The sequence below is a fragment of the Macrotis lagotis genome, chromosome 3, assembly GCF_037893015.1.
Source record: "Macrotis lagotis isolate mMagLag1 chromosome 3, bilby.v1.9.chrom.fasta, whole genome shotgun sequence".
Taxonomy (NCBI): Eukaryota; Metazoa; Chordata; class Mammalia; order Peramelemorphia; family Peramelidae; genus Macrotis; species Macrotis lagotis.
This window is the reverse complement of record NC_133660.1, coordinates 162,644,298-162,657,673: the sequence shown is the minus strand read 5'-3', so window position 1 is coordinate 162,657,673 and position 13,376 is coordinate 162,644,298. Positions and strand designations below refer to the sequence as shown.

The 13,376-nt window shown below is 35.0% G+C and overlaps 1 long non-coding RNA gene across 1 annotated transcript; it reads right to left on the bottom strand.

The window, feature by feature from the left end:
* Positions 1–1,987: 1,987 nt before the first annotated feature.
* LOC141516302 (uncharacterized) lies at positions 1,988–11,603 on the bottom strand. The gene is made up of 3 exons (XR_012476659.1): positions 11,553–11,603; positions 5,066–5,151; positions 1,988–2,049 (listed from the first exon to the last, which is right to left on the bottom strand). It is a non-coding gene; the product is annotated as an uncharacterized LOC141516302 (long non-coding RNA).
* Positions 11,604–13,376: the final 1,773 nt, after the last annotated feature.

Sequence of the window (13,376 nt, the reverse complement as noted above, 5' to 3'; positions counted from 1 at the left end):
TCCCAAACCTTATATCCCTTTGTAGGTAAAGAGACCTCATTCTTTTTGATGATTTTTTTTTAATTTTTATTTTGGGGTGGGTTTTTTTTGAATTTTATAATTTTTCTCCCAATCTTGCTTCCGTCCCCCCCACAGAAAGCAGTCTAATAGTCTTTACACTATTTCCATGCTATACACTGATCAAAGTTTAATGTGTTGAGAGAGAAATTATACCTTTTGATGATTTCTTAAAAAATTAACAAGTCATATGGAATAGGATCTTAGTGTTTGTCAAAGAGTTTGGGCTTTTTTTTAATGAAAGGCAGATTTCCATCCTTTTAAACAAATTCCTTCTATTATTGAATTCATTATTTCCTGAAAATTCTATCCCTAAGTTCATTTGCAAAGTTGTTCTTCTTCTTAAAAAGAACTAATGATATCACTAAGGATGATGTCTTAATTTGTGCATGAATTAAATCTAAGTGAGGCAGAGTTTTACAAAGTCTTCAGCCTCACTCTCTCTTCCATAGTCATAAAAGTCAAGACCCAATGGCAAGACCCAAAATGCAGTAAACGACCTTGGCCTTTCTAAACTAAGGTCTTTCCCAAGTCTCAGTTTGTCTGAGGTAATACCCATTCAATGACTATGGGCTAGGCAAAAAACTGAGACATAATTCAACCTAATTTGCTAACACAAAATATCAGTCTGGGAGACGAAGACTTTCATAGCTTCTTACCAGAACAAAAGACAATTGCTACTTACACTCATTCAGAGCTATATTTCAAAAAACCATAAATGAAAATCACACAGGACAAAAAGTAGATTGTACTCTTCAGATTATAGATTCTAGGTACTTACCCAGAGAGGATGGTTCATGAAAGCACTCAGGGCCAACAGACATCTAAGATGCCAAGGTTATCTGTCATCCCCAGTCTTGTTACTGGACTTCAATGGCTTTGGAAGAGATGGTTAGGCTGGAAACTGTGTGTAACTGTCTCATTTAAATCCAGTTGATGAATAAGTCAAGACATCACTCCATGATGAAAATGGATCTATAGGGGCAGCTAGGTGGTGCAGTGGATAGAGCACTGGCCCTGGAGTCAGGAGTACCTGAGTTCAAATCTGACCTCAGATACTTAATACTTACCTAGCTGTGTGGCCTTTTAACCCCATTGCCTTGCAAAAAAAAAAAAAAAAGAAAAGAAAAGAAAATGGATCTATGCAAAAATAAGAACAAACAACAATAACCAATACCAACATGGTTGGACCATAGTTCAGGAAAATCATTTGGGTTTCAAAGGTTCTTTCTGACTCCAAATCTCTGCTCATATGATCTTAGAAGATAAGCCCCAGCTTCACCACTAAGAATATAGGCCATAGACTTTCCAAGTTTTAAGGACTTCAGTGAAAGTACATAGCACATAGTAAACAGATCATAAATGTATATAGAATGAAAGAATGGGAAAATGAAAATGAAATGGGAACAAGATAGGTTGTAAGTCTTCACTAGCATTTATAAAAGATAGCACAGGATTTGGCATCATTATTTTAATCATGACCACAGTAAATGACTCCCAAATCCTCTCTCTGCTAAGGTATCTCAATACAAAATGGAAAAACCTATTTCACGGAGTGAAGGGAGTTTTCCATGTCATTGAACCAACAACAAACAAATCAATGCTCTGAAATAATTAAGGTACAGGGAAAACCCCAAGATGTAAATGTTTCCTAGCAGGAAGTAAGAAAGATAAGAGGCTGAATGAACTCAGTTTAAGAAATCAAATTTAATTTCTAGCCTACCAGGGAAACCCTATCCCTTAGATATGTTGGTGCTTTAAATTCTGCACAATACCCACAATACCACCTTCCCTCCCCCGCATTGAGGTTTTTATTCATTACTGTCAAACTTGTTTTTAATATTACTTACAAATAGTGAAAAGGGTCAAGTTCAGCTCCTCAGACCTTATCCAGAAAAGAGATACAACATGACATGTTTATCTTCTTGATGCCCGATGTCGTGTGCCAGATGTAGCAGCAGCTGCAGGAAGTTGTTTATCTACCCTCTTGACCTTTAAGAAGTGTTAGGAGATGGTAAAAATCAAGTTTTTATTATAGGCTTCTCCTTGTAAACTAAAATCTTCTTAAGATCAGTCAAAACAGAGCACCAAAGATTGAAAAAGGTCAAGGAAATATGATTATAGTTTCATTCCACTAATACCTGTGAAAATATAATTGTATAATGACCTGAGGTGCCATAGAAGTGCTCTGCCTAAGTCCAAACTCATCTATTGATTTATTTCCCTGAATCTCAATCTCTACAACACCTGCCTGCCTTCTGTTTTGCATTTCTACATATTTTTATTGTTCTCAGTAAAGTTATCCTTGAACAACTACTGTCCCCATCCAAAGAGATAATGCAAAATCTTTAAGCAAACTTTTTAAGCTAACACTGTTCTTTGAGTTAACTAGTACCTTTAAACTATAGTCAAGTGCAAAAATGAGAAGGCAACAGCATGTCACTCATGGTTTTTGAGAGCTATAGCAGTCTTAGGGACACATTACCTTTCAAGTGATAGGTTCAGAGCTCAAACCTAAAAGGATTAGACTAAATGCAAGTGGAATGGATCTATTATCAGCCTTATCACTCATGAGAAATAATAACAATGTCATTAGCTAAGTTTCCAAAATAGCTCAGTTCCTGCTTGAAAGTCAATCCCTCAGAAACATAGTAAGCCTTTCTTTTGTTATGACATTTTGGTGAAGTCGCAAAAGCTTCTTTGGTCTTTCTCTGTCAACATCAAAGTACCCTGGGGAAGCCATTGTGGAGATATTAGAATACAAAAGAAAACAATCCAATGTGCCAGAATGGAAGAAACAACCAATAATTTTATTAAAAGGCTCATATTTTCAGGAAATGACTGCCTTAATTTTTGTAAAAGTCTCAGTTTTTGGTTCTCACTTTTGTTCAGGAATGATTGACAAATTCTGACTCTTTTCCCCCAGAAAAGTCAAATTTCCATTGAAATCAAGATTTATTATTCTGTTTTGAATTACATTTTAAAAAATTTATTAGTCTTCTCTGGACTTTGTAAAATTCTGGTTTCTAAATGAATCCGAAATATTCACAGTAGCTATATTTAGACCTTTTTTACTCTTTGTATATGAGGAAATTATAGAAATAAAAATAGAATTTTTTAAAGGACAGAAGCTAAGTCTAATATAGATTAGAATTTTGGAGGTATATAATAGAAAGTTTTAGAGTTGAGATATCAACCAAATTCTCCCTGTCTGGCTTCATGTGTACAGCAGGAGACCCTCTGCTTTAGAGATCTCCTATATGGATTCCAGCTTTCAATTCAGGTTCCCTCACCCCCTTGTCCCAGGGGAAGATCTGAAGTCACTTGTTCTCTTCCCTAGGCATCAGTTTCCTCATCTTGAACTACCTGGCAGAGTTGTTGGAAGGATTCAATCAATCACAAGAGGAATTATAAAATATTCTGCTCCTTGATAAATGATTTTCACAGGTGCCTTGAGTTTAAGGAAATGAAATGTAAAGCAAATGTAAAGTAAAAAATCCCAACAGAATCTGTTGAACAGCCATAGGGCTGGCTTCATCTGGAGATTCATAGAGCCCTGAAATCTCAGTGTCACAGAAATTGCAGAGGTCAACTAGTCCAACTCTGACATAAACAGAGATCCCCTCTGGGTTATCTTTGATAAATAAATTGTCATTCAGTCTCCTCTTCAAGACATTCAATGACAACAAACTACTACCGCCCAAGGTGACCCATTCTAACATTAGGAAGGTTCTCCTCATGTTGAACCTAACTCTGCCCTCTCTGATGCTTCCTTAGTTCTACCCTCTGAGGTCTAACAATTGCCTTGTGTTCCAGTGCCTACCTAACCATTTTTGTTCTGCCTTTCCCAATCTGAAAATTAGCCTTGGTAGAAAAGAAAGAAATACATTCAGACTGTATTGATGTACTGACTCCATGTCAACAAATGGTAATAATAGCTGGCACATATAGTCCTTTAAAGTTTGCCAAGTGTTTTGCATATATATTATCATTTGATCCTTACAACAACATAGGGAACTGACTATCACAAATATTATTCTCCTCATTTTATAAATTTTAAATGAGGTCTATAGATTTCAAGCAACTTGTCCATCATCACATAATAAATGACTGTCCAATTGCATGTGACTGAATAATAGACAATTTTCATCTATTTAGGTTTTTCTATATAGGTTATTTAAAAAACAAATCAATCTTTTCTAAGTGGTTATGAATCCTGTTGAGAAGAGTCTGGGGTAGTATTCTAAGATAGATGTAATCAGCACAAAGTCATCAGCAAACTGAACTCTTCTTCCATTTAGAATCTCTAGAGGTCTTTGTCCAGGACAAAGCTGGACATTTTTACAGATAAAATGGTTATGTTTTGTACCTCAATTGATACTTATGATTTGATAAAGTGATAAATTATCTCTGTAGTTGTTCCATTTAAGAATCTTGTATGATCAAAACAGAGCACAGGGCACCCCCACTCCAGAAGAGAAGGACCATTAGAGATTCATCTTACTTTACACAGCAAAAAAGATTGTTTGTGGTCAACAATCAATAAATGCAGAAGATTGTTTTTTCTCTACACTTTTTGTGCAATTTTTTAAAGATGTCATCTGCCAAAGAAAATTATCACCAAAATCTCTTCTTACATTTTCACCAATGATAATACTAATAAATACGTATATCATTCCCTTGAGGCTTTCCAAAAGATGAGAAAGGAGTAGTATAGATCACTGTGTCCCAATTGGTGATAGGTCAGACACTTTTTAGTCATGGCCACTCATCAAACAATGACAGATTCAAAATTGCCTTCAGTCCTATGTTTCCTCTTTCCAGGGAAAGATTATGAGCAGTTTCTTTAATAAAAAAATTGAAAATAAATGGAAGGAAAAATCATTTTAAACAAACCCTAGTGAGTGACAGCAACCAAGTGTAATCTGAGGGTATTTAAGGATGAAATTGAAAGGAAGGTTACAAAAAAAAGAAAGGGTCTACAAAGACTTTTATAATAAATTCTTACCAGTATCAAGGACAGTGCAACCACAACATTTGAATTCTCACATCAGAGCCCAGATGTGCTTTTCAAGGAAGTGGAAACAGAAGAAACTGAAGAAAACAGAAATGGGAAAGCATCTGGATCAGACCAATTACATACAGGAAAGGCCTGGGCAGGAGGCAAAACACTTGAGGGTGCCAAGGGATTGATTTTCATGATTTATGAAGTAGAGGGAAATACCAAGGCATGGAAAAAATCTTGTACCTTGTTAATACAAAGTAAAACAAGGTGACTGAGAGTAACTACCAACTCCACTGGCTGTTTCTTACTTATATAAAAATTTTATGAGAATTATCTGTATATACATGGAGCATATTCTGATAAAGGGATGGGGAGGCAAAAGATAATCTTTCATAAGTCATATTCCACAGCAGACCACACTTCTATAGACCACAATGAAATGTAATGAAAGAAATAATCATTTGATTCTATAGAATTCTATAGATTCCCATGCATATGTCAAAATATATATATATTAAAACCAGAAATTCATAACCTTTCTGTGTATCATAGACCTCTTTCTGGTGAAGCCTATGAATCCTGTCTAAGAATAATGTCTGAGAAATAATGTCTGAGAAAACTGCACTAAAAATTCATAGGGTTACAAACCAATTATATTGAAATGCAATATCAAAGATATTTTTAAAAACAAGTTTGTGGACCTCACATTAAGAAACCCTTCTTTCAAGATAAAACATTAGAAGAATCTTATTCAACACTGCTGTGTTAAATTTGCTCACCAAAAGTATTTGCCATTGTCATACACACATATATGAGTAGTATACATTCTCTATATGATCTACTGAAGGAAAGAGAAGAAAAAGAAAGAAAAGAATAGAGAGAATAACTAGAAAGCATCTGGCATCTGGAGACCTCAAAAGGCTTTACAGAATTTCAGAAAATTCCACAGGCCTAAAGTACGTAGGGTTAGAAGGTGCTTTAGAGCTCATCATTTAGTTTATTTTACAAATACAGAAACTGAGGTCTTCAGAAATCAAGTGACTTGCTCAAGTTCCCCTAGTTATTGAGTGGCATAGATGAGAATAGAACTTGATTCTCCTGATTTCCAATCCAGTGACCTCACAATTTTCAAACCTAAAACTAGCTAAAGAAGCTAAGACTTGAGTCTTATTCACAGATAATTTGATAATGGGATTCAAGTAAATATTTTGAAGAACTAAAAATCAAGGATTTGAACATTCAGGTTACACTAGAATTCAATTTTTCATTTCGATTTCTCATTTTATCTTCTAAAAACAAATAAAATGGTATTTATCAGAAGATGGGTACAGGGTGGACACTGGACAAAGATACTGAAATGCCATGATTGTGATGAAAATAATGAATGGAATAAGAACAAGGGATTGGTCAATTTGTTTTAAAACTTTAGTAGATACCTAGGAGGCAGCTAGATGGTACAGTGGATAGAGTGTAAGGCCAGGAGTGAGGAAGACTCCTCTTCCAGAGTTCAAATAATTGAATCAGTCACTTACTAGATGAGTGACTCTAGGCAAGCCACTTAGTCCTGTTTACTTCAGTTTCTTCATTTGTAAAATGAACTGGAGGAAGAAAGGGCAAAATGCCAAAAAACAAAAAACAAAAAAACCTCTAAATGGGGGTCAAGAAGAATTGGATATAACTATAAAAAATGAATTAACATTAGATCAACCTATTGGATAGAAACTATCAAGGAACAGTTTGTGTGATTAAAATCATATAGCACCTGCTTCTTTGTATCCTTTGTTTCAAATGAATAAGTAGTCTGCTTAGCAATGGCTCTTAGTGTGATAAAAATTATTTATTATATTATTATATTATTATTATTAAATTTTTACATTTCTTTTTATTAAATTATTATACTATTTAAAGCCAAAATAATGTGATTAAAGGTTGACTATACCCAGAATATTACTGACTCAAGTAACTCTCTAGGAATGCTAGAGATGGCTACAATGTATTTTTGTGTTCCCTCAGGACCTGGATTCACTGAAAATATTCTTGTTTTGGTTTCTACACCAGTACTTGGGTCCACCCAAGCTTTTGTTTTGGACTCACCAAAATTTTAATAAATGTTTCCAGTTTCTACCTTGCTTTCAAATTTCCCTCTTGGTAATTTTACTTAACTGTGTATTAATAGTTCGTGTGTGGGAATCCTTGTCGAAATCCTTTATATTGTATACCTTCCAGAACCTGGATCTCCATTACACCTTGCTCTTCTTTAACAAATGAGCTAAACATTTCTAAAACTATTTCATATTTGGGGAGTTGCTCTCATGAACAATGACAGCTTTAATCAACACACATCATCTTTGTGTTCTTTTTCATACGAAGCATTCAAGTACACATTGAAAGTCTCTCATATTTCTAGTTTACTGTTCCCACTCAAGTAGAATTTGGGTAATTTTTGGATGTGGAACTCTCCAGGATGACCGTCAGCTCCTTTTACAAGCATTTGGGTTCACAAAGCTTCAATATAAAATAGCTTTGCTCTTCTACATTTATATGCTCTGTGGCACTCTTCTATCAATAGCTCTCTTCCAATCTCTGACTCTCCATATAGACCATCTTTTTTGGAAGATGTGGTGGGTTCTTCTTACTACAACTATAGTCTCTGTTCTGTTTATTGCTTCCTAGTCTTGAGTTCTTTCTTTTTTTTCTTTAACATATTTGCATATCAGTCAAATTGTTAAAGAAATATTAGAACTAAAAGAGAAAAAAATCGTGAGAAAAAGGAAAAAATAAATAAAAATTTAAAAAAGTGAAAAATAGTATGCATTGGTCTGCAATCAGACTCCATAATTTTTTCTTTGGATCTGGATGATATTTTCCATTACAAATCTTTTAGAATTATCCTTGATCTCTGAATTGCTGAGAAGAACTAAGTTCATCTACAGTTGATCATCACACAATCTTGTTGATAATGTGTACAGTGTTCTGATTCTGCTCAATTCACTCAGTATCAGTTCATGTAAGTCTTTCCACATTTTTCTGGTCCACCTGCTCATGATTTCTTATAGAATAATAATACTTCATTACATTCATATATCAGCTGTTTCATCACAGAAAGAATTGCTAATGAATAGTTTGTGTGTGTGTGTGTGTGTGTGTGTGTGTGTGTGTGTGTGTGTGTGTCTAAAAAATATGGGTCCTTTCTCTTTTTTATGATTTCTTTGGGATACAGACCTAGTAGTGGCATTGTTGAATCAAGGAGTATGCACAGTTTTAGTGATCTTTGGTCAAAGTTTCAATTGGTGAGTTCTCTTTCAATAGATAATAATATATGCATTTCTTTAAAGACTAACTCTTGAATAACAGACCCATGAAACAGTTATCCTTATAACCTCAGATGAGAATGTCAGGTAGTTTTGAATATCAAATGAGAAAATACTCATACAACATTTAGTAAGTTTCCTAGTAAGTACTATGTAAATGTTAGCTTTTATTGTATAGCTTTTTTTAAAATGCCCATGATCTATTTTAGTCTTCTACTATTATATACTCTAGTCCCACAGCAGTTCCTTCCACATAAAAGTTTATCTCAGGTTGCTTTTTCTCAGACTGCTCAAATACATCCCTGTTTTCTATCCCAAGTTAGCTGATGTGAGTTCATAGCTATTTGCTTCCTGCTTCTATTAAATCTTCTGATGGCATATCTCCTATTCTCCCTCTTATCTCCCATATTCCTTCTCCTATGGAGTCTCTAGAATTTTGAGAGATATTCATATTCTCTCTCTTTTTTTTTCTTTCTACTGTATTCCTTTTGGGTGATACTCGAAATTTATACAAATTCGAGTCTATTCCCAAAAGAGAAGAGACTATCCTGGCTGGCAATTTCTGAAACTTCTCACCACAGATGCTGGTGACTCAGGAAAAGGTAATCCCTAGCTACACATGCATAATATTTCTATTATATAGTGATATAGTGATATTATATAGTGATATACACTATATAATTAATTCCTAAAAATAACTTTTCATCCAACATGAAAATGAAATGCTCAAATTTTTTAAAAATTTGTATAAAGCAACATCAAAAATAAAGAACCATTCTCTTAGCTAGAGAAAAAACAAAAACAAAAAATAATTTTTTGATTTCTTGGTCATAGTTAGCTTCACAGGGCACCTTCAAAACAGCCCTCAGTCTTCTATAAGTGATGGATTTTCTACTACCTCACCCTTTGATGCTTCACATACTAAGATACACTTACATGGAAGCTTCAGTAGATCAGAATTTCTTTCATGTGTAAACCCAAGGCTTAAATTAGAGATTTCTGAACCAAATGCAGAAAGAAAGCAAAATGAGATGCAGCAAGATTATACCCTATCAGCTTTATTCATACAATCTGATCTCTGACTTGCATAAAAAATCTAGGCAGAAGTCACAATTCTTTCAAAAACATTCTGCCTGAAATAAAATAAATGAGGAAGCAAAAAAGAAACATTGTTCAGTACAGAGAACAATACAGTTGACTAATGAAAGAAATTAATGAACCCCAATGATTATAATAATGTAAATAAAAAGAACACATAAAGGAAGCTAACTCTGAATAATGATAATGATTAATGATGCTCCCTGCAAGTCTCAACTAAAATCTCACCTTCTATAGAAAGCTTTCTCTAATCTCTCTTAATTCCAGTACTATCCCTCTATTATTTCCTATTATTTTGTATATGGTTTGTTTTTGTATATCTTCTGTTTATGTATTATCTCTCCCATTAGATTGTAAGGTCTTTGAGAGTAGGAGTAGGGACTGTCTTTTGCCTCTTTTTATATCCTCCACAGTCATTAGAACGGTGCCTAACACATAATAAATGCTTAATAAATGTTTATTGAATGAATGGACAGCTTTTCTAGACAGAAGCAGGAAACTATAGGGACAAAAAGTTGTATATTATCAGAAAATGCTTGTGTTTTATGAATCATTTGCTTTTGTTAAAATGAGGTTCAATCCAAGAGAATAAGAAAGCTATAAGATTATCCAAAATTTGACAGTTATTTTAAATTATTCCAAATAATTTTACTTATTATAAAAATAATACAACAACATATAATAGCTATGTTATTCCTGTCATTCAGGAAAAAAAGAGCTGTATCCAGAAATGATTGTGATATAAAAACAAAAGATATCAATCAACAAATATTTATCAAGTGACTACTTGAAAAATTCAAGGTACAATATAACATTTAAAAAAAATAAATGAGAATATGGGTGAATTACATTTTTCAGAGGGCAAAGCTAATATTTATTGATGTATTGAAACTCCAAATATTAAATTTTAATGGGGGAGATGAATTTGGTATGAGAAGCAGAGAGCCATAGTAGATGGGGCTTTATCACTTGTTAGCTTCAAGACCCTGAATAAGTCATTTAACCCCTCTATGCCTCAGGAAACTCTTTAGCATTTCTTGGTTGCCATCTGAGTTGGTGAAGAGTGTTCCCAGATCTTTCTTGTATTCAATGGGAGGCAACTGAATCCTTCTTGGTCATAGTCTCCCTTTTGTAGAGCTTCCCTGTTAGTTGTCCACTGCAGGAAAAGGTCATACAAAAGTGTGTTGGTTCCAAAAGAAATAATTCATTTTGACCTTTCAGTAGCACTAAGGGTATCTTGTATGAATGAGTGACAAGTGGGGTTCTGTTAGCCACAAGTCATTAGAAAGCCAAGGAGATCAATAGAAATATCACTTTTCCTTTTCCTCGAAAAGGACACCTTCTTGATCTCTTTACTAAGATGAAGTCTGTCACATGCTTGCTTGGTTTGCTCAGTCTTTCAGAGCAAGGAAAAAAACCAGCTTCCCTGGGAAAGACTTAAGGAAAAAGATGGTCACAGAAAGTTGTCCCTGAACTGGACCTCTGGAAAGGGGTGAAAAGTCACAAATGGAAAGTTCACAGCCCTTCACGGGCTAACAACTGACATTGGGCCAAGCTTGACACTGCTGATTAGCTGAATAGATATTGGCAGAATAAATCACAGCTGCAGTTATCTGGTGATTTGACTTCAGTAGAGCTCTGTTTATTTCATTGATAAGTCAGGAAAGATGGACAAGAGGCAAAGACCCAAATGATGAAAAATATCTAAGAAAAATCAGATTAGGAGAATTTTAATGATGGTGCCTTTAAAGACCGGGAGGAAGCTCCACAGCTTGTGATATACACCCTTCTTAGTTCTAACAGTAAGAAAAGTCTAGGCTCCATTTCCCATTGGGTAATGTTTGTAAGAAGCAGAGGTTGTACAGTAGATAAAGCTCTGGGACTGGAGTCAGGAACATGTGAGTCCCAGGTGCAGAAACTAACCAGGTGATCCTGGACAAATAACTTAGCGCTGTTTATCTTAATCCACTGGAAACCAATCTAGTATGTTTGCCAAGAAAACCTCATGGACAGTAATCCATGGGCTAACAAGAGTTGGATCCAACTCAACACCAACAATTTTTATAAAGTACATGGGTTACCTGGGGACTACTCAGGCTTAAAAAACAATTCAGGCAGCCCAGACTCTCAAGAGGTAAACAGCTCTTCCTGAGCAAAGTCTTCAGAAGTCTAGAAGACAGAAAAGAGAAAATTGATGGTTCTACATATAATGGACCAAGCTAAAAATCCAAAACCAATTTTTACAGATAAAAAGCATTGTGATAATTGTTGGTTATGATTGTTCTTATAAGACATAGTCAAGTAGTAATGGCACTGATAGCAGGGAACGCTTGATATGGTAATATATTCTACCACTGCAGGTTACAAGAGTTTAGACATTAAGACCAAGATCACCCAGATACTAAATGTTGATGGTGGGGTTCAACCCTGAGTCTTCCTAACTCTAGGCCCAAGGCTCTCACAACCTTTTTTCTACCTTTCCAATCTTTATATTTACACCCCATTACTTGTTCTGTGATCTAGTGGCATTTGCCTCCTTGTTGTTCCTTATACAGAATACCCCATCTCAAGACTCTGGGCATTTTCTCTGGCTATTCCTCATGTCTAGAATATTCTCCCTCCTCTCCTCCTCTTGGCATCTGTAGCTTTCTTCAAGTTCTAGTTAAAATCCCATCTTCTGAAAAAAACCTTTCCTGATCCACTATAATGTTAGGACTTCACCTCATTTGATTATCTTTAATGCAAAATGTATTTATATTGTTTGAATTTAATTAGCATGTTGTTGCTCAGCTATGTTCAATTCTTCATGACCCCACTTGGAGTTTTCTTGACAGAGTTACTGTCTCTTTTCTCTAGCTCATTTTTTCAGATGAGGAAATTAAGGTAAACAGAGTTAAGTGACTTGCTCAGGGTCACATACCTACTAAGTATCTGAGGCCATATTTGAACTCAGATCTCTTCCTGAATCCAGGTCCCCTGTTCTATCCACCTAACTGTCTAGTTTTCTTGCATCTCCCCCATTAGACTGTGAGCTCCTTGAGAGCAGAAATTATCCTTTGTCCCCCCGCCACTATTTTTTCAACCCTAGAGCTTAACACAGAGGCTGGATCATAGAAGGCACTTTTAAAATGCTAGTTGACTAATTGACTACTATCTGGCCTCTATATTCCTTAACATCTTCTTCAAATGATGTGCTAACCATGTTTCTCTCTGCAGGCATTGTCTCTTGAGAATTTCAGATTAAATGCATATTCATCATCTCCTATCTCTATGTTGTTTTATAGTTACAAAACAATTTTGCATACCTTATCTTATTTAATCCTCTTAACCATGCTATCAAGTATTATTAGTGTGATTTTACAGATGAGGAAAGTAGAATCCAGAGACAATAATTGCCCAGATTCAGAGCCAGCATCTTTTTTTTTTAGATTTTTTTCTCAAGGCAATGGGGTTAAGTGGCTTGCCCAAGGCCACATGGCTAGGTAATTATTAAGTGTCTGAGGTTGGATTTGAACCCAGGTACTCCTGACTCCAAGGCCAGTGCCACCTAGCTGCCCCCAGAACCAGCATCTTATAGCCAAAAAGGAAGAGAAATTCTACCAAAGTCAAAATTCCATCTGAAGTATAAATCTCATCTATAACATCCCCAGTAAAATGATGTTCCAGTCAACATTTGGAGATTTGCAGCAGTAATTCATGAGGCCATTCATTCATTTTGGAAAAGCAATAACACTTAAGAACTTCTATGTATTAAGCTAAAAGTTATCACCTAGTGACCTTAGCTCTGTTTTCTGAAGTCAAAGAAAATAAATCTAATCTATCTTCATATGATTTCTCTGATAGTTGTTTAGGGCTTACTCTAGCCCCAAATAATCTCCTGCTAATCTTTACTAAAGATAAAAAAA